The 25717-nt window shown below is 37.3% G+C and overlaps 2 long non-coding RNA genes across 10 annotated transcripts in view; one reads left to right on the forward strand and one right to left on the reverse strand.

Moving 5' to 3' along the window:
• LOC118684270 (uncharacterized) lies at nt 1-24576 on the forward strand. 7 transcript variants are annotated; one of them, XR_004979808.2, is made up of 10 exons: nt 8-216; nt 1568-1700; nt 4895-4969; nt 7491-7561; nt 8047-8228; nt 10215-10441; nt 10557-10638; nt 10762-10848; nt 20615-23043; nt 24231-24576. It is a non-coding gene; the product is annotated as an uncharacterized LOC118684270 (long non-coding RNA). The 7 variants fall into 7 exon arrangements; XR_004979806.2 differs by having other exon boundaries at nt 9-216; nt 10557-10848; nt 20615-21500; nt 22939-23043; XR_004979809.2 differs by having other exon boundaries at nt 10-216; nt 10557-10848; nt 20615-20850; nt 22939-23043.
• Nucleotides 1-25717, reverse strand: part of LOC118684287 (uncharacterized) — an 88113-nt gene that overhangs the window by 38340 nt on the left and 24056 nt on the right. For all 3 annotated transcript variants that reach the window (XR_004979810.1, XR_004979811.1, XR_008509170.1), the window contains exon 2: nt 22010-22057. This is a non-coding gene — a long non-coding RNA (uncharacterized LOC118684287). The remainder of the gene's footprint in view (nt 1-22009; nt 22058-25717) is intronic.

Below are 25717 nucleotides of genomic sequence, written 5' to 3' on the forward strand. Positions count from 1 at the left end.
CTCCCGACCCAACCGCCGCTAATGGGGAAAGGGGGGGTGGGGGGGGAAGAGAGGGAAGGAGGGAGGGAGAGAGAAAGAGAGAGGGAAATGTCACCCGGAGCCCGGGCCCGCGGGGGAGAGGTGGCGCGTTAGAGATGTGTGTGGGAGAGAGGGAGCGAGAGAGAGAGAGAGAGAGGGGGGGAGCGAGACCTCCGCTGGCCCCGCGAACTTGTCAAGGTAAAGGCGCCGGTGGAAGGGAGGGGGGTGGATAGGGGGGCACGACAGCGGATTTTGGGAAGGTAGGGAAAGGAAGCCCGGCTGGGGGAGGGGGATGTGCGCCAAGAGGACCTGAGGAAAATATGAACAGCGCCTCCCCCCCCCCGTGCCCCCCCGCGCCTCCAAGGACCCCCGCGGCTCCCGCTGCGCTCAGGTTGCAGCCTGACCCCCCTTGTCCCCCACCATGGCCGCGCACCCCGCCGCAGCCAGAGGAGCGTTCGGAGCGCTCGGCTCTTGCCCGCAGCGCGCGGGCCCGATCCCGATCCCGACTGGCAGCCGCCGCTCCCCATCCCCCTCCTGCCGCCGCACCGGCTCCGGGCGGCAGCGCCCCGGGGCGCCCCCCGGCCGGGCTTGCGAGCAGCCCCTGAGCGGCGGAGCGGGGCTGTGTGGGCTCATCCCAGGGCAGAGCGGGCCCGGAGCGGACTACACTGGTCATTGCAAAAAAAAAAAAAAAAAACCAAAAAAACCCCAAAAAAACCAAAAAGAAAACCAAACCAAAACAAACCCCAAACCAACTAAAATACCCCCCCACACAAAAAAAAAAAAAAAAAAAAAAAAAAGAAAAAAAAAAGGCAAAAAGCCCTCTCGGAGGAACTTCACACAGCGAGGTTCAACTCGGGCAGCGCTCCCGCCTCGGTTGCGCGCGGAGCGCTCGGAGAGAAGGCGAACTTTCATTTTCACGCCGCATCCTCCCCTCCGCCCCAAGCTGTGACTGATCGTAACATACCTGATGGCCGGGTTACTGCTCCCACCCGCGTTTCAGGGATGGGGAAGCCGAGATGGAGGTTAGCGAGCTGCCGAAAGCCGCGGGGGGAAGGCAGGCTACAGTGCTACCCGAGCCACTCTCTGCCTGCACTTGACTTGTGCCTCATGAAGGGTCCTTCCCTGGGAGCTCCGCAGACCCTGCCTCGGCTGGGAGACCCAGCGCATCCCTGCCAGCCGCTCCTCGAGCTTTCTGCCTTCAGGGTTTCGGGTTTTTTTACTAATCTGATGCACTTTTTAGAAAGGGAAAGGAAAGCAGGGGCCTCAGACCTGCAAACTGTTGTTCTCATGACTTAGGGGAAGATTTTTCAAAAGTACATAATGGGCGTCTGGGAGCTCTGCTCCCACTGACTTTCAAAATCTTCCCTTCACGTCTGTGAGCAAGTCCTCTTGAACTCGGTTGGACTGCTGGCAGACGAGCGCTAGCAGGCTCAGGGCCTAATGCTTTTCATGATTCCACTGCTCCCTGATAGAGCTGCACTGACAAAATATAAGCAGAACAAGTTTTGAAAGGGAGAGGTAATTTCTCTCGCTCTCTCTTTTTTTTTAGCCACCGCTACAGTACAAAACACCAAGCTTTTGGGCTCAAAAAGCCTAGACCATCATGGCTACAAAAACTGCTGCTGCTCAGAGAGTATGTAATTCTGGAGCACCTTAAGGAAAAAAGTAGTGCAATGCAACATGTAAGTAATCACATAGCAAATATTATGCATTTATATTATTATATTTTCCTCTGAACTGAAGTTTGGTGCTGCTAAAGAAACTGATTCCTAATTTTCTAAAATCAAGTTCTCAATGAAAATGAGCTAGATGACAAAACTTCAGATCGTAAAGCCATTCTATTAAGAAGGAGGAAATATAAATTATTTGCAGTATCTTTACTTCTTTGCTCTTTTATTAAAATTACTCTGAGCAAAATTTTTGAAAAGTATGCCTTTCAACTGAAAAAGAATAGTAGTACATATTTTCTAATTTTTTTTCCCCTGAAGGTTATGTGCCTGTGAAAAAAAAAACTTTGCAGTAGAAATAGCAGTGAAAAGAGTGAAGAAAAATATAAAATTATGGTCTTGCTGATACCACTTATCTGTACTTATATTTTGTATAGTTTTGCCCTAAAATAATTCTAGTTATTATTTTCCACCCATTTTTCCAACCCTAATATAAAAATAAGATGTAGAAAATAGTGTGTCAATATTCTGTGATATACTGTTTCTGTGATGCATGGTATTCTTTTATATGAACAGGATGCTACTTTCAGATATCATTCCTAAGATTTCATTAAGATTTTTAATGAAAGTGAAATTTTTACATCCCCTAATATCTAGTACTTGCTCTCAGGTTCCATTCGTAATGCACATAGGCCCTGTTCTGCACAGACTGAAATGTATATTATTATGTGTAAGCACACTGAGAAGTTCTCTTTATTATTATGCTCTTGTGTTTCGGACTTACAAAGCTAACAGTGACGTTACACAATCATTATTCTCAGAATTACTTAAGACTGCATAAAGCTTAAACCTAATGTGATAGTCTTAGTTTACACCTTCCATCCATATCTCTTAAATAATGCACAATTACAATAATTTGTGGATCAGAATGGGTAAATATTTAACTGAGAATATTTAGAAGAATATTAGAACAATTTAGAAAAGCAATTGCTGTAGTGTAAAAATCCATGTAAGAGGAGGTGGCTATTGCATTCTTTAGCTGTAGCATCTGGGAGAAGATCATCAGTGTGTTTCCTCAGTGACTAGCCAAGCCAAAAAGTCACAGCAGGAACACAGCTGAGGACAGAAGGAAAGAAAGGATTTTGAGCCTCACCAAAAATAATGTAAATCTTTTAGATCAAATTTCCATCCCAAACAAATTGGACTCATCAGAGTGGTGGTTGTCTTATCTGCTGTGGAAGGAGATATAGAAACTGCAGATAAGCTGCAGTTTCTATAATCATTTCTTCATGCAGTTCTCATTCTGAACACCTCCTCATAGTGCCTGTCCTGCATTACAGGTCCTTCTCCTCAGAGAGTGCCATTAAATTGTCAGAGAATCTCCTCATACAGTAAGAAGTGACATGACCAGCATTTGTCATATTATCTGCTCTTTTCTTGCCAAGGGAAGGAGCATGTGCAATTGAATGTGTTCAGTTTATTGTATCTGCCTTTTCTTCTATACACATTATGTCTTTATGTTAGTGAGATAAGGCTGAAGTAATATGTTTTGTTCTTCAAGCAAGGTGCAGTTAGATTTCTGATGGCCCTTAGTTCTTGGGCAGTTTCATTCATTAGACTGAAAGTTCTGTCTGTAGAACTTTCAGCATTTTTCCCACTTCTTGCCTAGGTGCTCTTATGTCAGGAGTAGGAAACTGTTGCCAACTGGATCCAGTCTAGAGACCTAGAAAGCTCTTCTTTAGGAATCCTGGTTTTATGCCCTGGAGAATCCTGAGCCCCCAAATTTGTAAATTAAAAGTCTAGAGAAAATCAGTGTAAATAAGGGCTTATAATAACCTACATTGCTAAGATGACATCCCCCCCAGCTTCGTGTACTTGGAGTTCCCTATATGCACAGGCTTTGTGCTTGGATATACTGGATTGCTTAGATCCAGTTGAGAGGTGGCAAAACCAAAGCAAGGCACTTGTCTGCTGAAATGACACAGAAACTCATAGCTAGGGATGGTTAGAAAGCTGGAGGCTGTCTTCTGGCTCAGGCATGCATTACTTTACAAATTACTTTGCTATGTGTTTTTAAGATTTATTTTACAACTGTGAGGATTAGAGGAATTTGTTGTAATGAAAACTGGCATTGTGTCATTACTCTGTAACTTTTTAGTTAGATCATTTGGCTTGCCTGGGTTCTTGCATGTTTTTCTATTTCATCTGGAAAGTTCCTAGGTAATTTAGACCAATTGGGGGGCACTAAGGTACACCCACATGATTATAATAATTGCACACCTACATATTGTTTTGGTATTCAGTGTTTGTACTGTATCTGGACATATAGCCAGTGGAAATTTGAATTTTTTTTCCTACTTATTTTTCTAATTTGAGCCCTGCTTTGCCCCTGATGCTCATCCAGCCTTCTAGATCCTTGTTATAGGTTCATCTAAGCCTCCCTTCAGGCCTCCCCTGTACATTTCATATCACTTGAAGTTTAAAGTTTCAGTTTAATAACCTAGTAACTGTAGTTGGGCATCCTCCTTCATGTGTATTTTGCTTTCTGCTGTAGCCATTCAGTCTCTATTTTACCCTGATACATACCCTGAAATTTGGAATTCATTGCTTTGCAATTTTAGTCTGCTTGCAATGATAGCAGTTGTAATCTAGAAAGGACTGAAGTGGACAGCATTTACTGCAGTACAATGAAAACAGAGTTTTGAATTTGCCAGAATAAATCTGGTCTAAGGATACTTCTATAGACTGTAAGGACTGCAAGAAGTATGTGCTGGCTTAGGACATGCATATGCTTTATTAGATTTCCTATATACTTCCATGTGAAAAATAAAACTAGCTTTTTTTTTTTTACCTCTTGATCTTTCAAGAGCAAACCTTCAATTTATATTTTTTTAAACCACTAAAATACTCAATATGGCATAAAGACTAGTGGTGTAATCATCAAAAGGTTGGATTTCTATGTTTTGTTAGCATCTTATAGTATTGACTCCTACATATCTATAGGCCTGACTCATAATAACAAACCTATCCCTGAGGATTTAATAAGGAGTCGGTATTAAACTTAGGTTCTGTGGTAAAGCTTTGCTTAAATGGTCTAACTGTAACTTCTAAACATTTTAATATTTTTGTGAATTTAATGGTTATGAAAAGTTCTGTCTTGGTATCTGTGAAAACTGAAGCCCACTCTTTTATTTATGGATTATTTACAGCAGAACAGTGGCCAAGTGATCTTCTCCACAGCAGCCATGAACTTCAATCTTGAACCAAAGAAGACTCATCAAATGGTGAGAAAAGAGTGTGGTTGTCATGACTTTTAAGTTAGGGATGCTCAAGTATTTTTCCTGTTTAGCACTGATTCTTTTATTTAATAGGTATTGAAGTTAGTTTTTGTGGGGTAATTTCTGGGACCATAACATAATTTTTCCTCCACACCGCATATTTCAGCTGTTAATTTTTCAAGCTTTGCTTTATTCCTTGCTGTCCTTAACTTCAAAAATAATTGTTAGTGATACACTGAATTCATTAGTTAATTTCTTTATTACTTTCTTTAGCCTTAGTCCTGTTCAAATGAATACTTTTATCAATAGCACTACTCAGAAGAGTAAAGTTCAGAATATATGAAGTTGTTTGAAAGACTGAAGTTTAAATTTTACAGATGTGAGTGCCTGCAACTAAATGAAACGCTGCTGAAATGACTGCAGGAGTGGGGAATCTGAAAGTGCTTTTAGCTAGTATTGGTTTGTTTGCTCTTTTGCATACAATTTGTTTCTTTTAAGACTGAAAGATGCAAGATGTTAATTTGCTTCTCATTTTCCCAGTTTCTAGGAAGTTTTGAACTCTGAACTTCACAACATTTATAAAATTTTAGTAGTGTTCATAATTCTGGGAAGAACAAAATATTATTTTGTTTAGCCGTTTTGTGAAAAGGTGACTGAATATAGAGGAACTATTTCTCTTTTCCTTAATCAGGTCTTTAATCCTAGTTATAAGAATCACTCGGTAATCATTTTTATATGTATGGGTTTATTAAGCATGGATCTTAAAATGAGGAGTTTCCTTTCTTTTAGAGATATAAATAAAGGATGGTAGCAGGGGCTTGCTTGTGTAAGAATATAGTTCTTCACTGTTGTTGTTGACTTCCTGATAATTCAGGTATGTGACAGTTTAAAATAATGGTGCACAGAATGATCCATAGCTCAGGAGATGGATCACAGTGACCAGAAGTTCAAAGAATGCTGAGAGATGCCCCAGACATTTTTGGTATCTCAACAAATCAATTTTTGTTTTCTTTTAGTAACTGTATTGTAGAGTAAGGAGTAAAAGGGACAGAACCCTATTAGCGGCTTATGATTTCCACAGTTTATCCTCTTGGAATATGGGATATTTACCCTGTCTCAGCTGTTTACCAAACTGGATTTGGAAGCACAAATGTGTTTAAATAGCCAAGAGAGATGCTGAGCCCTTTTTGCCAACATCTGAGCTACACCCTGTGTTAAGAATTACTTTAGTACTGTTATCAACCACTAAACTTGCTTGACCTCTGCCAAGGTTCTTTACCATTTCATGTTTTAAAAACAAGGTTTAATACTTAAACCAGAAAGAAGCAGCAGTTTTCAGGCACAGTGCATTGATATGTAACCCAGAGGTCATTTATTTTTAATACAGATTCAACAATCGGTTTCTTTGTTCCTTCTCAGCCATTTTTTCTTTGGTTTTCTTTTAGAGAGCTGATTCTTGAATTAATTTTGAGCATTTAACTATCTGCATTCTCTTCATCAGTTAATCTTGCACTTAAGTAAAAATACTTGCATGAGTGTGGGAGAGAAGAGTCTGAACCCACATTAGTCCCTTGCATCTTGTATTGACTTAGCCTATCTGGTAACCAATGGGCTGGATCCCAAATAGCACCAAAGTGTGAGTCTGTTTATAGGGTAAGGAGCTGAGGCTCAGTTTTGGATGTGTTTTTGATACTACAGACCTAGTGAAAAATAACAATAGGATGTAAATTGATTTCCAGCTTTAAGCCCTTCTTTAGTTGCTTAGCTGAGCAGAGTTTAGTAACTCCAAATGCTTAAAGTTAAATGGTTTTAAGGTTTTCGTGAGGCATTTTTTGAATTGATGCAATTCTTTCACTTTGACAGAAGAAGAGGTAGGCCAATGTCAAACTGTTTTGAAAGGCTTGTTTTCATTACCCTGCTTAGAATGTAACTTTGTTTCTTTTGTTCCATCCCCATTTGGCTGAATCACTTTCACTTCCCTGACTCTTCTAATACCTGTTGCATCCTGCTAACCTTTCCTCTAATGTTCAGTTTTCTATTAACTTTTCCACACTGATTATTCTTTGTCTCTCTTCTTTTTTTTACTGGAGTTTTAGAGAGGTCATTATACTTCTTCAATTTTTTTCCTTCCTTCTTCCTGTAATCCAGCAACATATAAACCCCTCTGATTTCAAGTTTGCCTTTTCAGTGAGAAATACACAAGTTAAAAATGTAGTGCTATATCAATAGAAAGGGTAAACAGAGAATTGTCGATGCCATTTCTAGAAAAGGAACTGGGTTTTGCATATTATTAAAAACTATTACCTAATTTTGGATACCAGGATATAGGCAGTAAGATCAGGATCACCTTAAAGTGATGCTTTAAAAGTCACTATGCTTATTCTAAAAAAAACCCCTAAAAAACCAAAAAATAACCAACCTAACAAAAAAAAAAAAAAAAACCACAAAAGTACAATTATACTGAATAGACTGATTAGACTTGATGTGGCTCTTTTATTGAGCTGTCTATCATTGAACTTTTTTTAAGCCTAAGGAAAGACAGTATGGAGTTGGAAGAGAAGCATGGATCTCCATGAAGGGCAATAAGTTGTAGTCATGGTAAGTTAAAAAAAACTACTGTATTTCTGTTAAATTATCCCCTTTATGAAGCAACCTGTATTCAGGACCCTGTTCACATTGCAAAATGAATCCAGTTTTATTGAAAGTCTCTACATTCATTTATGCTGTGTAACAATTGTGTTCTGTTGTATCTGACTTTGTGGTGTAACTCCTGAATGAAAACAGTAAGTGACATAAAAATCATTATTATCACAGTGATTATGCTACAGTGTTTTCATACCTAGGTTCTGAGCAAAACAAGATATATTATAGGATTGTGTTATCTCCTAATAACTTTCAAATCCACTGCTTAATTTCAGCTGCATTTGATATAGAGGTAGAGGTCACAAAGTCAAGTTTCTGCAATTTGAATGAAATTTAGCAGCTGTGAGTAGAGAAGGGACTCAAATTAGTGCCCCTGGGGTAGAAAAAGCTGCAGCATGGACTCAGAAACTTTCTATTCTCTTCAACCTGTTGCCTTGCAGGTCAGCATGCTTGGTTGGTCTGCCACTCAACACGTGTAGCTCAGACCTGGCCACAATGTGAGCTGCTTCCTGTTCCCCTAAACATCAGAAGCTGAAATCTAGAGAAATCTGTTTAGAAGAGACTGGGTAAACAGCCAGGCTAGCTTGGTACAAGTGTGTTGGTGGTATCTGTAAGCATGTAGGTAGGTAACTACACTTCATTATTTCTGCTAGTCATGAAAAAGCCTTGGTTTTGCCAGGGCCTTCTAGTCTTCCAAAACACTTGTGAATCATTCCATGATATGGTGTTTTCTATACCTGAATTAGAAAAATGTTTTTCTTGTCCATGTCAGAGAAGGGAACTGTTGAGACAGCTTCAGTATTTAATTTCTTTGGCTGTTTGTATGTTAGCTCTGAGCTATTTCTTAGGCTGTCAAAATTGTAAAACTGTGTTTTCAGGTCTCTCCAGAAACTGACTGTAATTTAGACTGCAGCTATGTGTCCCTGACCCATCCTACAACCTACTCTTTTGGAACAGTGCAGAAAATATGCATTGTATTCCAATATACTTCATTTGTGAAGAAAGATGTGGAGCTAGATACAGAGAGAGAAAACAGTATTAGGGTCAGGCTTCATCAAGTTACCACACTACATTGCAACTTGAGAAATGCAAAATCACAGCTGTGTGATTTTGTCACCAAAATCATTCTGAAAGGTCTTGTCTGCCCATTCATCTGAGTCAGTGAGAAATGGGCAGATTACAATTGCCAGAGGTGCTGGGTCACTCACTGTACAGGCTCAGGTAGGCACACTAACTTGGCATATGCCTGATATTTTAAAATTTTCTGTGTTGTGTTAGACAGGGGTCAAGATACAACACTCTTTAAACAAAATTTAGTGCTGTAGCATATTTAAAAGCGGTTGAATTTCTCAGAATAACAAGCCCAAGAGTCATGCATATGAAATGTAAAATTTGAAAGAAGTAACATGAGAAGAAACACTTCCAGTTCAGTATCATAAGGTAACTGTCTTCAAATGTCAAATTTTGTTTGCCCAGTTGAAAACCATCAACCTCGCAACAAGGAACAAAAGCTTGTGATACTCTTTTCCATTTTCTGCTAATTTACATGGGTTTTTTTTCACAAAATCAAAGCTAAGAAGAGAACAATTAGTCATTACAAAAAAACCCCTTGAACAAACTGCATTCAATTTTATGTAACTTTTGGGTTGTCAGATTCTCAAATCCTTTCATTTGGTCCCAGCTTTTTTGTTTATTTGTTTTTAAGTATTGTTGTTTCTTCTTCAGAGCTATCTGTATTAAAGGAATGAAGAAATGTTTTTTTGCATGTTTCTAGGACCTGTTTGTTCTTAAAACCTTTATCACCAGTAGTCTTGCCTAGTATCACCAGTTAAATATTACTTAATGGAACCTATGGCTATCTGTTTTTTAAATGGTTATAACATATAAACATATTGTAATTTATAACATTTTCCTTTTAAAGATCAACCTAGATGTGTTTTTAATAAGAAGAGTAAGGTCAAATAATGGATGTCAAGTTTTGTGTGAACAGCAAAGTGGTGGTGTGTTGTTTAACTATGTTGTGTGCTTCCTGTGTTTTAAATGGTGTTCACAAAGTCCCTAAACTTAATAAAGTTTTTCATAAGGATTTTTTGTTTTAAAAAGATACCACTTTTTGGTCTAAAAATTACTAATTCTAAACTGCTTTTCATTATGTATTTTTGAAGACTTCAGTCATGGATGCTACTGTATGTGGTCAGATACTTTCACAGTCATGAAGACCTCAATAAATTCACAGACCTATGCTGCATCCCTAAAATGGATGTTGTGGGACAGACTTTAAGAGGGTTGAAGCACTAAAAAGTGACTTGCACAATAGACCAAGGAAACTAGCATAATTAATTTTTAGAAAGTGATAATTAAAAAATTATATTTCAATTAATATCAGTAAAAGCTTCCATAATGTGCTGTCACTACATGTAAAATTCATATGCAATTTTAAGCCAACATTCTTTAAAGAAGGAGCTAAAAATTCCTATTAAAAATATGCAACTTAAAGATGTATGGAACTCCTTTATTATGTGCTAAATGCTGTAATAAAACAGGCTATCAGTAGGTTTTGCTGCATGTTACTAATTTTATTTTTTTTTTAATCTTGGTATTTTTGCAGGTGTGTGGAAGAACAGGTCCTGTTCTCGCTGTTGTTACTCCCACATAGGCAGACTCTGTAATTGATTATGTGTGGGTAGGGCCCTATTGAAATTCAGGAGATTCTGCAGTAGTGCGGGGTTCTTTTTGTGAGAGTTCAGTTGCAAGATCAGGACCCTACTGTGACTCCTTACTGTGCATTCTGTCACTGTCTCATTGATTGTACTGGAACCTGCCTGTTGGGATAATGTAAGTCCTGCTTTTCCCCCTCTTGTACTTTAGATGTGAATTAACCATAAAACATTTCTAATTAGAAAATTAGTATAATTTACATACATTCTTTTAATTATGTTTTTTTTGGCAGTACCAAATACTATATTCCTCAAAACTTCTTAATGGCACTGAGGCTTTGTGGATAGTTGGTCACATGATGAGAAAATTCAGCTGTAAGTACATTAAAATGATTGACTTTTTCAATAGTTAGTCTTTACTGATGTTGGGAAACTAATAGTGATAAAAATGTGAATCAAGAGGTTTGACTTATGTCAAATTACTTCAATTCTTTTTAGAAAATATATAGAGTATACCCATTAAGGATCTTATTATTCTGAGGTAATTCACCATGGGACCCTGAAGTTCTTCCCTACTGCAATTAGGTAGGGAGTTGAGAGTTGTTTGTTTTCTTTATTTTCAGAATGGTGTGTCTCTGACTTGCTCTGTGTTTTGATGGATAAACTTTTTGAAATTTATAGATCTATAAAACCTGTTTATACCACTAATATTTGTACAGATATTGCAAACTGATTTACTAACGTAATTGTCTTGCTGGGTTGAATACTGAAATGTTAATAAATATACACTTATATTTGTGTCAGTGTACTTTGGTTAAATTAAACTGAGCTGGCATTATGAGTGAATTTGATCATACATGCTGATTAGCTATAGTCTTAGGCAGGGACTACATATTACCCATATCATATGTCAGTGGATTCGCCCAAAAATAGCTATAAATATCTATGCTTGGGTTAAGGAGGAAGTTCTTTTCCTGTAGTTATGGGTACAGTCATTGCTTTGACTCCTGTTTTTATATACAAATGAGCAAAAACTACATGTAGGTGCTTTCCCTGTATAACAAAAGGGGCATTGTAAACTCTGTGCCCTTTTTTATGATGCTGTATTTCCTTTCTGGTATTTAAATTCAAGGATGTTTTCAGCTGTGTCTTAATCCAAAAAAAAAAAAAAAAAAGGAAGAACTGGAAATGTTACTGAATTTGTGGATAATTACCGAGGGGCTGTAAAGGTCTGGAGGAATTGTGTGTAGGGACAATTAGAGATTCTTTCTTATGAAGCAAGGACACAGATAATAATTGATGAGTAAAGGTTAAGGAACAGAGGATTATTTTTATTGCTTGGCACAAGAGCAGCATGAAATGAAAGTAATTTGAAGAAAGAGCAAGACCAAAGAAAAATAGCTACTACTATAAAAATACTACTGGTATTTTTCATTGCCCGGAATATATGATAGATTTAAGTTTAAGATTTTCAGTAAATGCTTTTCTTAAAGTTTTTGGTTTTCTTCTGCTGGAGAGGAGTAGAAGAACTTCGAAGTGTTAAAGAAGACTCAGTGACTACTTGTGAATTACAGTATGAGTTGGGGATTCAGGATGACAGTTACAATTAAGAAGAGAAGACAATGGGTTGCTATATAAAATTAGTGCCAAGCAGAAGCCATAATTTCATGTTCAAACACAAAACTTAATGATTTTGAAATGTATCACCTTCAACAGCACTCAAACCACAATTTTATTATGTTAATTACAGGATGGGTATTTTCAGAGTTCTCATTTAAAAACCTGAACATTTATTCTTTTGAGATTTTGCAATATAAAATGAAATTGAGATTTTTCAGTATGAAACGAAATCATGATTTCATTTCAGAAACTGAAATGTTTCAGAACACTGAATGTTTCATTTTGCATAAAGAATCCTGATCAGTGTATTTTCTTTTTAAAATGTGTAGACCTAAATGTTTGCCATTTTCACCTTTAATCCTACTGGCCATATATATATTTTACTTGCAGTAAGTTGGGTGAAAGAAAGGAAAGCAGAATTAGATTAGGTGATTGCAAAAAACCCCTAAACACAGCCTTCTAGCTGAGCCTCTACATCAGAAGGGCCTCAGAACAGATCTAATTTCAGAGGAGGAAAGGAAGGAAAGTGACATGCCAGTGAGTGGGTATGGGGAATCCTCTGCATCTTTCATCTCTGTCTGATTTTTTCTCTCATCACCACTGAGAGGCAGATCACCTGGGTGTGACTGCTTCCCCTTCCTGTGATTGCAACGTTCCAGTACTTTGAGGGAGATAATGGTGGGGCATAGCTCTGTTCTGCCTGCAGCAGCACTGCTACTAATGTTTGGAAGAGAAGAAACTCTGAATTATCTCCTGCTGTAACCAGCTCTCCAATACTCACTGCTGCTTAGCCCTGCTGTTAAGTACCTGATCTGATGGTCTCTTTCATTTAACTCATGCCATGATGCTATAAATGACTGAAACAAGGACCAAAGCAAGGAAACAGATATCAAGAGAAGGAGATGATGTTTTGGAATGTAGGGGGTGGGCATTTGCTGCACAGCTACACTTTGTCAGCTCTTGAGAATACCTCAAGAGCTGGGATGCCAAACTACAGCAACAGAGTAAGCTTCCTTCTGTGCACTGAGAAGGAAGAGCAAAGGAATGTGCCTGCACATTCAGCATGTTAATAGTAAGTCTTTGAGATCTCTTCCCCTACTGCTGTTTGCACTCTGCTTGTATGGTGACTGTCCTAAATGTAGCATGTCTTTATTTGTATCGAATGAGGCACTCCTCACATTGTAACATCAGGAACATTGTTTTTCTTCAACCCTTTGAAAGTCAAAACATGGTAGCATAGATAGCTGTAACAAGTTAGGAATAAAAGTGACATGAAAGAATTTTCTTATTTCACAGTATTTATAGGAAAAACAATGTTTTATGTGTTTCAAATACCTTTTCTTTTCCAATCCTAAGCAGAATTAATGCATAAACATTTTCTTCAGCAATGCCCTCAGTTCCTTATTTGCAGTTAGAACTATTACTCTTTAGTTAGTTAGTTTTTTTTAGTCTAGGTTGATGCCTTCACAAAACTTCTCTGAACCCTTCATGAATGACACCATCATGCTGTCATTTGTTTTATCATAAAATCTAGTGCAAACCTGCATTTTAGGAATCTTTTCCCAATCCATAAAGATGATCATTATTCTCTGTCAACAGGTTTTTCATCGATCAAGTCTTTATTAGAAAATCTTTTACTTTGCCTTGACAAAATGCAGCCTTGCCTTGCTCATTAGCTGTCAAAGTGCTGCTCTACTGTAAATACCATTTTCCAAACCTACTCCTTTGCTATTTTCAATTTCCTGCTTCATTTTAAAGCAATAAATATAAGCTATCTGTCTTTATTTTCAAGGCTTATCAGGACTACTTCTACCTGATACCTCTCCTTCAGTACCAAGAGGTTGAGTCTGGTTTTGATCAACATATGATGCCAACTTCCTTCATTCAATCATTGAATTTTCAGACCACACTGAATATTTTCTCCTCAGCTGCCTCTCATGTACTGGTTGACTTCTTCATAAACAGAAGTGTTCATTATCTTCCCTCTAATTTTTTCTTGAAAGTTTTATGCACTGTGAAGCTTTAAGCAGTCCAACTAGACAACAGTTATACTGCAGATATATAGGTGCCAATGGCTATCACAGTAGTACTGTGTCATTGCATTTGGACTCTGCCATAACCCTTCTGTTGCCTCTTTATGTAGAATTTAAGCATATCTATATTTTGTTGTGTGTTTATTCATGGCCCAGTGTAATACAAAGTGGCCCATGGTGAGGTCTTCCAAGACTGATGGTATTACAGATAAATAATAATGAATATACACTGGATGCTGCAGCATAGCTGTTGGATTCTGTTGTCCCTAATGCCACATCATAATTTAATGCAGAAAGAAGGTGCTCCAACCAGAGGCCTCACAAAAGGAAAATGAGTGAGTTGCAGCTGATAGAAAAAAATGCTAGCCCCAGAGGCCTTCTCAGCTGTCAAACTCAAGTCTATAGCTACTGCCATTGTGTCCTGAAAGCTCTCCTCTCCCTCTCCCTCTCCCTCCCCTCCCCGTATAAGGAAGTAAATGCAAATATCACAATGGTCTGCAGTGTATGCAGAAGGTCTTCTTACTTTTGTAGCAAACTTCATTTCATTCCTGACACAGCATCTTATGGTACAGAAATCTTTAATAACCATAATTGTGCCATTCATCAGTCCTTTTTTCAAGTGCCATTTGGTCTCTGTTGGGAAGGAACCTACACTGGTTTTTATTTGGTATCTTGGTATGTCCCTATCTCATAATGCTCTGCTTCCATTGTGCTTCAAAAGTAATGAGCCTTCAGCGAAGTGGTAAGGATTAATGCAATTGGGAATTCCCCAGGTATGTCACCCTCTTTCTGTAAGTGGGTCTGCACGTAACCCTTTCTTTTAAAGGCACCCTGAAATGTCAGTGTTTAGATTGTACAGAGATGATGGAATGTTGAGTGCCTGGCTGATTACAGAGATGGTAGATTGGAGTAGATTGGACTGTGCAGACAAATGGTGCAGTATGTACCAAAGAAAATATAGCCCAATAGTCTAATTTTATCAGAATAAACCACAAATTGTAGTTCTGTATGGTTCTATGGCTGAGTAGGAGAACTTTAGTAAGAGCTCGGCTAGTTGGAGGGATGGAGGTGAAATTGCTGTGAAATACTGTGGGAGCCTGGGGAGTCTGTACAACCCAAAAGCTTGATCCTAGCAACAGTTCTTGGTTATATATGTATAGACTGGATAAACTGAATGTTAGGCCTCATTAGGCCATCATGCACAGGCTGCTATTTAGATATCATTGAGCACTAATTTTTGAGCAAACAAGATAGAGAATCCAGAAGGAGAAAGACAGCCCTTGATTTAGTCTAGATCAACATGCAACAAGTGACTGTGGAAGAACCAATCAGTAGTGAGACATCATACTCAAGTTTGTTGTACTTGTCGGAGAAAAAAGCTTATGATAAAATTTTTTAAAAGTCCAGTCTTGTTTAAAAAAAAAATTGTATACTAATGAAGACACAGTTTAAATAAATATTCAAAATACACAGGGGCATTGTTTTCTGATTCTAACCCAATTAAATAAGTCTTTTCCAACATAATTCAGCAGTAAAAGAAGCTAGAAATAAATAGAGATTTTTAAAAAAGCAACATCCAAGCAAGCAAAGCAGAAAAGAGCACAATTCTGGCAAGTGTAGACCTAGTATCAGGCAGAACAAAAAGATTTTGAAATGCAATGGGCTAAAATTCTAAAAGCCAAACCCCACATTTTTCCAGTGTAAATTTTGCTAGATGAGAGGTGAGGTTAATAGATAGTTGTGGTTAAGGAGAAAGACAAAGCCATTACAAAAAGAAATTGAAAGAAATTGAACTCATTGTGCTGGCAAGGTTTATGACAGGATGATTAGGGACATCCCCAAATAGGAGTTGTCTTTATAGTAGTTCAGATTTGGTATCTCAATAAAAGGTTTTTTAAGAAATTGATTGAATACACATTAATAAATTACCCAATAACATGCTTTTCATTCAGTAGCCCTAGAACAATTCAGAAATTAAATTGGTGAGCAAACCATGAACTGTTTTGTATAATCTGGTATTTAAATTAGCCTTGATAACAGAGGAATGGAAAGTAACAAATGTGACCCTAGTTTTGAAAAGGGTTTTAGGGATGGTCATGGACTAATGGACTAAAAAGTGAGGCTACCATGACAGACAAAATGCCAGTGATTGTGATGTAGCATACTGTTTATAGGAACATGGATAGGTGTAATAGCAACCATCATGCCTGTTGTACAAGTAGTTTTGTCTTAGAGTTTTGCTAGTTATTTGAAAGAGTCATTTCCAGATGCACAGGAAAAAGTGACCCAAAAGTTTTTAGAAGTTCTGTAACTGAAGACTGTTAACAAAAAGAAGTAGGGAATCGCTTAAAATTTTAGTGGATTAGTAAAGGGTTAGAAGATAAGGAACAGTATAGAGACTAATGGGCAGTTTTAACACTACCCCCTCATGGAGATTTGTACTGGTACCTTTGCTGGTCCATCTGTTCCTAAACAGTCTGGAAAGGTGCAATTGTAAATATTGCAGATGATAAAAGGAAAATATTCACAGTTGGAGGCAGACCTAATGCTGACCCTGAAGAGCTGCAGAAGCATCTCACAGCAGGACCTGTGGTGATCCAGGAGCCGTGTCTGTCACAGTGGCCAGATATCGCTGACCCCACTGTTCAGCTGAATCCATCATCAGAGAGAGGCAGTGGCTGTTGGATTACAGCAGCCATCAGCCCATAAACCATGAGCTCAGGAGGCTGTGACCAGTCCTGCCACTTAGGAAGGCAGGGACTTGTAGCTGTTCTTTTTAACAGCAGGGGCTGCAAAATGAAGAGAAGATTCTTTCTCCCTGTTTTCTCAGAGTTTTATGACACCAAAGAGCTTAAAGTACGTGATTTGAACTTGGAGTTCCTGCCTGCTACAGGGCTGGAATATCACTGTTAAAGTGATAGGTAATGTCTTGCTGCTGCTCTGAGTAGCCAGGGCTCTCAAGATATTTTACTGGTGTTTGCATGGATTTTTAGCAGCTTCTATTATATTTCTTAAAATTGATCTGGATCTGTAAATAAGTTTGTTGTCCTCATTGATTGATGATAAATTTTTACACATGAATCAAGCGTATACTATTCCCATTTTCTTAAATCTGTAGATGTTTTTTTACTGTTCCTTTTTCTAGCTGTACCAATTTTATGGATGTGCAGATCAGTTTTACTTCTACCATTCACTAACCTGTGGGCAATGGCAAATACCAGTTTGCTGCTACTTCAGAAGCTAAATGCAGTTGCAGGCCCTAAAATTAATTCCAGGGGAAATCAGATAAAAAAGCAGAAATATTTCATGCAGCAACCAGAAGGTCTGGGGGGAGGGATGGAATAGAAGATATCATTGTACCTTTGCAACAGCTGGAATGGTTTCCAAGCTGTTGTCTGCAAATCCCTAGTGGACTCCAAGGCTATGGTGAATTGAACATCTGTTTGGCTAAACCATAACTGTGCTTTAAATAGTGTTTCCAATTAAACGTTTGATAAGATGGGTGTGTGGTGGCTTTTGAAAATTGCTGAGGGCTGATAATGATCTGTTGCTCAAAACAAAGTGGGAACTGATGTTCTGGAGTGTATGAAAAAGTAGAGAGCACTCCCTACCTTCTCAGTTTTAGGTACGTTGTGTTTCTCTTCACAAAAAGCAAAGGGTGCCCAAAAAGGAGCCAGGAAAAGTAGTCTGGCAGCATTAATCCTTCTGTCCCCATCATGCCTTCCCCAGTAACAGAAGTATAGGGTTCTGAATCATTGTATTGTCCTTGAGTATCCCTGAAATTCTTCAATGGTCCTGTTTTTCATATATATTCCCAACTAGTAGATTTCATTTTCTGGTAAGTAAGTATGATTTTTCAAGTCTTGGGTCCTCATCTGACAAAAACAAACTTGTCAACTCCTCTACTACAATATATATCTTTCTTTGAATTAAAGCCTAATTTCTCATTGCCAGAAAAACAGATTTTAGAATTTTCCATTCTGTCATTATTAATGGGCATAAACTTTCCTTACAATTATTAGCATGTCTTATTACCCATTTGTTACTTTTTCAAAATCCCAATTGTATTTGACCAACTTCTTTTATTTCCCTGAATGATAATTTTACATTGTAAAAAGCTTCTTTGACCTCATGTCATGTGTCTTATTACTTTTTTCTTACTATTGAAAATTTTCCAGCATCATAAAATATTTATATTATCAGTGCTTTTAGTTGCCCTTGACAGAGTTTACTTCCCCTGAGTACCATACAAGCACATCCATAAGTAATTTGCAGAGATGTTAGCTTTTCCAACCTTCTGTGCGTATTTTTGTTAGGAATTGTGGTGGTGTCAAATTTGAGGTACACTAAACTATAAGCTGTATTCAAGTAGTAAAAATATCTTAAAAAAATATCTTAAAGAAATAATTTGTCTGATCTAAAATCACTGTAATGTATTGTGTGAAATTTAAACAAGATACTAGAAACAAATACTGCCAATAACTTTTTTAAAAGGATAAAGCACGTTGACAGGTGCTCTGTTTAACCTTTTTATGTTCTGTTTTTCTTACTCATGTCTTTTGATACAAATGTGGAAATAAGGAGGGCTGTGCTTGTTTTTATATTATCTCGCTAAATACCTGTTGCTAGCTTACATGATTCTGCTGTTGTCTTTGGTCAGGCTTGAGCTACAAGCTGAATATGAGATTGAGGGGAATCTTTGCCTTGTATCAGAAAGCAACTTGTAAGGAAGGAGAGAGTGACTTCTGCTATACTGTGGGAAAAGGTGCTTTCCTGAATTTACCTGTGAGCAACAGGAGAGAGGAATTTATGACTCCAAGGCATATGGGCATAGAAGGCAAGGCATATGGGCATAGAAGCAGTGATGGGGTGTATTGTTAGGTCTGAGGATAAGTGCATAAGAATGAAGAATTTGGAATAGGTATCAAAGAAGGGGTTTCAATAAGAGTTGGAAAGATCACAGTTGGATAAATACACTCGGGTCAGTTGAAAGCCACATTACTAGAGAACATGGCTACAGCTCTCTGTCTGACTCTAGCTCATGCCACACTTGTCCTAGCTACACCCTTACCTGTCTTCTGGAATCTCAGCTTCTTCTCCAGTTTCTGCTCATGACCCTTTTAAGGGGAAAACCTACTTTCCTGCTTACACCAGGAACAATTACATGCAAAGGTACAAATGGTCCTATGAATCTTTTACATCTAAAGCTAGTCTTCTGTCCCACTATACTTTCTTCAGCCTCCTATCTGCGGAGTTCTGCAATGCAGATGTAGATGGACAAAGGAATCACAAAATAGAATTATTTAGATTGGAAAAGGCCCTTAAGATCATCAAGTCAACTATAAACCTAACAGTAAAAGTCCACCACTAAACTGTGTCCCTAAGTGCTATCTGTATTCACGTGTCTTTTAAATGCCCTGGACAGCCTGCTCTAGTGCTTAACAACCCCCTCAGTGAAGAAATGTTTCCTAATATCCAATCTAAACCTTCTCTGGAACAACTTGAGGCCATTTCCTCTTATCCTGTCACTGCTTACTACCTGGGAGAAGAGACTGACCCCCAGCTGGCTCCACTCTCCTTTCAGGCAGTTGTACAGAGTGATAATGTCTCCCCTGAACCTCCTTTTCTCCAGACTAAACAACCTCAGCTCCCTCAGCTGCTCCCCATAGGACTTGAGACCCAGACCCTTCCCCAGCTCCATTGCCCTTCTCTGATGCTCCAGCACATCCATGTCCTTGTAGCAAGGAGCACAGTATTGGCAGCATGGTCTCACCAGTGAATACAAAAGGATTCAAATGAGCTGCTGTGGAAAGCTGGCTGCACAATGGTAATTCTTCTCTCCTTTACAATGTACAGCTGGCATCTTCTCCAAGTGGGATATGTCCCATCATTCGAAATCTGCTGATTCATTTATTCCTTTTCTCCCTTCCTATTTAACTCATAAGAATGTGATGGAGTTTTTCCACATGATGAGTTATGCCTTTTAGATAATGTTTGTCTTACTAAATGTCAGGAAAAAAGTCTTGGATTTCTAAAGCCTGGTCTCTTTGATTTGCATTTTTCTGAGATCTATGATCTTTCTAACAATAAATTAATCCACTGGATTATTACACCTACTGGTGTTAAATTGAAGTTTATGGACAGTGGGATTGCTTTTCATAATTATTATTCCACAAATCCCTAAAAAGTTGTTTATGAAGACTAAAGAGTCTGCAGAAAGACTGAAAGTAATGTCATAGAACACCCCCTTAAATGAAAAGGTCTTTTTAAATGGAGTGGGTTTTTTTTGGCACTGATCTTTTCATAAGCCTTCAGCTTTTATTTAACAGTTTTCCTTCTCAATATTGATTATGATTGCACACTTATGTCTATGACTAAACTTAGCTAACAAGATACATGATTTCTGCTCAAGCTTGGAACTCAGTAATTAATAATCCTGTCAGCACATGACTATACAAATAGATTATGTACCAAGATCACCATAACAATAGTAAAAAAAAAAGCACTTTTGGGGTGGGGGGTGTTGGTTGGTTTGGTTTTTTTTTCTAAGAGGGTACGTTATTTTAAAAGGAAACTATTTTTGTGTTTCTCTCTTGATCGGATACTGGATATAGAGATCATTATTTTAGTTAGTCAACATTGGTCCCTAAAATTTGCTTTACTTTTACTGTTTGTCATATGTCATTTTATCTTTAAAGACTGCCGGAGTTCATGATTCCTGAGAAGTTACACCTTGAAGTTCTGGCACTTTCTTCTACAAAGTAACTTACACTGAGCTGGCTTCCTGTTACTGTGTCAATGAAACATCAAATGTTGATACTGTGTGTGAAACAACATTTGATATTATGGCTATTAAGCTTTTTGAAAAAATACTATACAGATGGATTTTGTGTTTACAAGACCTGGCATTTAAAAATCTATGTCATGGATGCAGGTAATAAATGTTGTTTATTAATTGTTACAGGATAGAAAATACTTATATTTGTGTACAAGATGGTAGTCTTAGCTCTCGCTATTTTTATCTCCTAAATATCTAATAATAAGGTGGTTATAAATATTTAAAGATATTAATCATTTAATTTGTTGAAGCATTGTGTGCATCATTTAGAATGGCACTAAAGGAGAGAAATGGACATGCCCTTCTCATAACAGCTAAACATGAGAAGAAGGTAGCAGAGATAATGATATTATTCAAATTTATAGAAATTGTTATGTTTTGCTGTATGAGCATAGCTCTTTACAGAATGATGATCTCATCCAAAGGTTACAGTTATCTAAATAGATTCATTGCTGAACTTTATTCCAGTGTTTTTATATCTTTGCTGGAAGTAAGAGAACACAAACACTTGAATTTAAGTTATTGATCTTCATCCATGCTACAACTTTCACAATTTGGTATTTAACCCCAGGATTGGATCCATAGCTCTTTTAAATTCTGGAATTCCAGAAACTGTGCAGGTGAGCAGGAAAAAGCAAAGGAAGAAACAGAAATGGGGAGAAGGAACTTATTCTCCTTTACAAAAGGAAAGATGAAAAAAACTTAATAAGCGTAGGAGAAATAATAGGATGAAAGAGAGGAGTCAGGTGAGTATTTCCAGTAATATTTTTTATATAGTGCTCAGATATGTTATGCTTTGTGCTTACATGGAAAACAGAGTGAGACTTCAGTTTTCTAACTGCTGTTCTGAGCTGTACTTTACTACCTGTGCATTTTTATTTTAGCACAGTCACTTCTAAGGAAGGCTTTAAATTGACTTTCAGGGCCAACCTGAATCAGAAAATTCATGCTGAAATGATGACTACCCCAATGTTTGTCTTCCCAAGTTAGTCTTAAAAACCCCACTTGTAGACATGAAGAAAATCAAAACCATTTTTAAAATATATGTTTCTGTTAATTCTAGTCACTAGCATTTGGGAAAAGGCAAAAGCAGGCATGCAGTAACAGTAAAGAGTGTCAGAATTTCTGTGTAAAACCTAATTGTAATAATACTGAAATTGAAAAGAAAACCTGCTTATTAGCTGTTACTCAGTAGGATTAAGCAAAGTCAATCAATTCATAACCAAATGTAGCTGTAGAACAATGGGTTACTTACATTGGCACTCATTACAGGTTAGACACCAGTGTGGATTTCATCTGTAAGCTGTAATAAAATAAAATAAATTAGGAAATTGCAAAAAAAAGTTTCATTCAGTAATCTGTTTATGAATGTGCTTGGTTTCTGCATGATTCACATAAGTGTATATAGTACTATACCAAGAGTATATGTTTAGGGAAATGTTATACTTTTTAAACTCAGCAATTTACAAATATTAATAGTGACTATAACTGGTCTTCATTAATTACCATGCAAAGAACCATTTAATGACAGAGATAAGGATCTCCCATTTTTGTACATTCACTCAATGGTAAGCATAAAACATTTTAACTGTTCACCTGAGCAACACTTCAGTGTAACTGAGCCCTGAGCTGATATATGGCAGAATAACACCCCGTCTAAAAGGGGACAGAGAGTGAAAATGGGTGGGGCAGGGAGAGGCCTTATGGTGCCACTTCACAATTTATTTTGGAATGGTAGCATCTACTTTTTGGAATGTAGTGTATTAATTTCTGCTGATAGAGATAGGTCAGCATCAGAACTATGCTATAAATTGCTGTGTGATAGGGTTCCCATTCCTATGCCATGTCTGTGTCACTGGGCAGCAGTTTTTAAGGGCACCCAGTAAAGATATGAATACAGAAAAACTAACATAACTGTACTCTTCGTTCTAAAAAAAATGAAATTAAATGCAGATAAAATTTTAGAAGTTCTAAATAAGAGACTTTTTGGTCTGTTTTATGGTTAAGCCCTTGCTGTTATATTGTTTTGCATTGATGTTACATTATTTAATGTTTTGTGATTCTAAAATGGTTTAGGTCATATAAATTGTTCAGTACAAAATCCAATTTCAAGTATATTTAGATTCTAAAGATGTCTTTTAATTGCATTGTAACTGGCAACTCTGTGTTGTCCTCATGTAATAGGCAGTATCAAGATGACTGTATTCTGAAATAGTTATTAGTGGAAGACCACTCCAGTCCCAGGACTATGTCTCTCAGACTTTCCATATGGACAAGGAAGTGCCAACGGTGAGCTGACACCCTTTGGTGTCTTCCAGCCCCCAGATCACTGCCCAGGAGGAAAGCTCACTTTCCCATCCCATTCTCTGATTATTTATGCTTTGGTACTGCTGTTCTGTAAGCACACAGTCTTGGCTTTGCATCTGGCCTGGCAAGCTGGTGAAGGTGGTATGAAGAGGTTGTTTCCACAGACCAGTTCCACAATGAAGTTTTCTCCACAGACTGGGCTGTATACCAACTTTAAAGCCGGCCCTTCACCCATGACTCTTTTATTTAAGTATAGTTAGTTTAAAATAACCATTATAATATGTCTCCATGACCATGACATTGGATTTCAGCATTTTTTCACAGCAGTATTTACTGTCTTTAGTAACAAATTACTGAAATATCAGCTATGCTATTTTAAGTATCAGTTAAATGTGATATTTAATTAATTGTGTCTTAAATATTGGAATAGAGAATCCCAGTGATATTAAGCCTAATTTTTTATTTACAGCAGATAAACTTAAAGCCCAGGAGTATATAATTAGTTCTAACAGAAAAGCAAACTTCCTTTTATGGGGTCAGATTTCATTTTTGTGCTCAGTGTAGTTCACACAAGTATTGTTTGGTAGTAAAAAATATTTTGCAGCACAAACCTATTACATGTTCTGTGCAGATGAAAGTCATTAGTAAATTTTCTTTGTTCACATTAAAGGAAGTTGAAAATATGCTGAATCACTTATTATTTTAATCCAGATGTTATTATCCATAAATATTCATCTTGAAGATAAAATGCTAGCTTCATAAATACCTAGTGAACATTGATTACATTTCAAATACGTGATTCAGAGTCTAAGATTCAGATCTTAGGATGGGATGAATCGCCCTCTGGAGGTGCCCATTTTAGTTTGCTGAATTCACAGTAATCCTGCTCTGAACTGACTAAAAGTTCAAACTAAAAGTTAAGTGACTGGCCTGTCACCTTCATTGAGAAATAACTGAGCATGGCATACCACTGTAGATCTTGTCATTAGACCTCTCTAAGAATGGCTGCCTTATTCCTCAACTTTTCTGTCAGTGTTCTTTTACTGTTTCTAATATGAATAAACACAATTGTTGCTGTTGCCATTTCCTGTGTATTGTTTTTTCCTGTCCTTTTCATCTTGTTATCTTATCTTTCCTGTTTTTTTTATTTTTTTTCTGACTCTTTACAGCTGCCACCCTTTCTGAAGCTTTTCACTTGCTACCTCTCTGACAATCCTACTTTCCATGTTGAAAATATTGTCCTAACTTGTGATGTGGAAGATTGCTGGCTCTTCCTTTGATGCTGATACCAGTATTTTCTTGACTGATAGTATTGTAATGAAGACATAGAAAAAGAAGACTATGGCACTCACTGATTTTTTTATGGTTTGAGTAGTCAAAAAATATTGTTCTTCTGCCTTCATATACAATGTGTTGGTTTCCCAATGTAATTGTAACTTAAAAATGTTTGTAGAAATGTAAAATTAAATGTGAAGAGTATAAAATCCATATTAAAGACATAAAAATTTAATAAAATACAGCATTAGTCTTTATTTTAACAACTGAGTCCTACATGGCTCACTTGCAAAATATGGGGTAGACTTACAAAGTTGCGTACTGGTAAAGTCTGACTTACTAAAAGGTGAAATTTCTTTTTCTGTTCAGTAATTTTTAAAAGGTCAACTTATTTTCTTTCTCCCTCTGGTAATATTTTCTTGTTATACCTGTTAAAGATCTCTCCTTCTCTTGAGTTCTGTCTTCTCTCTTTTTTTTTTGTTCCTTTTGTTAACCTAAGTTTGTGGTTCCTTTCTACCTTGGTCTCTCCTAACTCTTTTGGTCCAATACTGATCCCTTTTTTCTCATATGTTTGCATCCATTTGCCTAGAATATTGCCTTGAGCATGATCATATATACCTAAGAATATATTTACTTCTAAATGCTGGATGGATCTGCTATTTTAGGACTTCCAGTAAAGCAGAAAAGAAATTTAACAATTCATGACAGTGTTTTAGGGTTTTTTTATGATACATATGCCTTCAGAGGATCAAAGTACCTTGCTTCCAACATCAATGGAATAGTAACTATAGACAGAGATAAACATTCCTGTAAAAATAAAGACTTATGGTACTTGTTCAATATAGGAATGCTAACTTAAAAAGAGCATGAATGAAACCATGCTGTGTTCATAAATGGTATGGCAAACGTTTTCAGTTTTGTTTGCATATAAAGAAAAATGCTCTTGGAAAAGAGTGCTTTGTACTGATAGCAATGTAAGGAGATAGAATTTTTTTTAAAAAGACAACTAAAATGTATACATGCATAAAATCAGAAGAAATTTTGAAAATCATGCTCTGCTGTAGCAGAAATACTGAATAATAGTTAATGTTTTTATGGGATAGATACCTACCTATTTTATTAGGTATACTAAATGTTCTTTAGATAATCTAAATTATTTGGATTGCAGTAAAATGAATGCCATGATAAAACATAAAAAGCGATGTTCAGAACTTTTGTTTATGTATATGTACACATATACACTTTATATGTGTAAAATATAGGCAAAAATAATGGCACTAAAAATAGCAATATACTAGAAAATTATTGGAGGTGTGAGTGGGAGTCATTATGGTGCCCAGAAGTTTTTAACTAGTGTAGTTACCTGCAGGACTTTGCATAA

The sequence above is a fragment of the Molothrus ater genome, chromosome 2 (genome assembly GCF_012460135.2).
Source record: "Molothrus ater isolate BHLD 08-10-18 breed brown headed cowbird chromosome 2, BPBGC_Mater_1.1, whole genome shotgun sequence".
Classification (NCBI taxonomy): Eukaryota; Metazoa; Chordata; class Aves; order Passeriformes; family Icteridae; genus Molothrus; species Molothrus ater.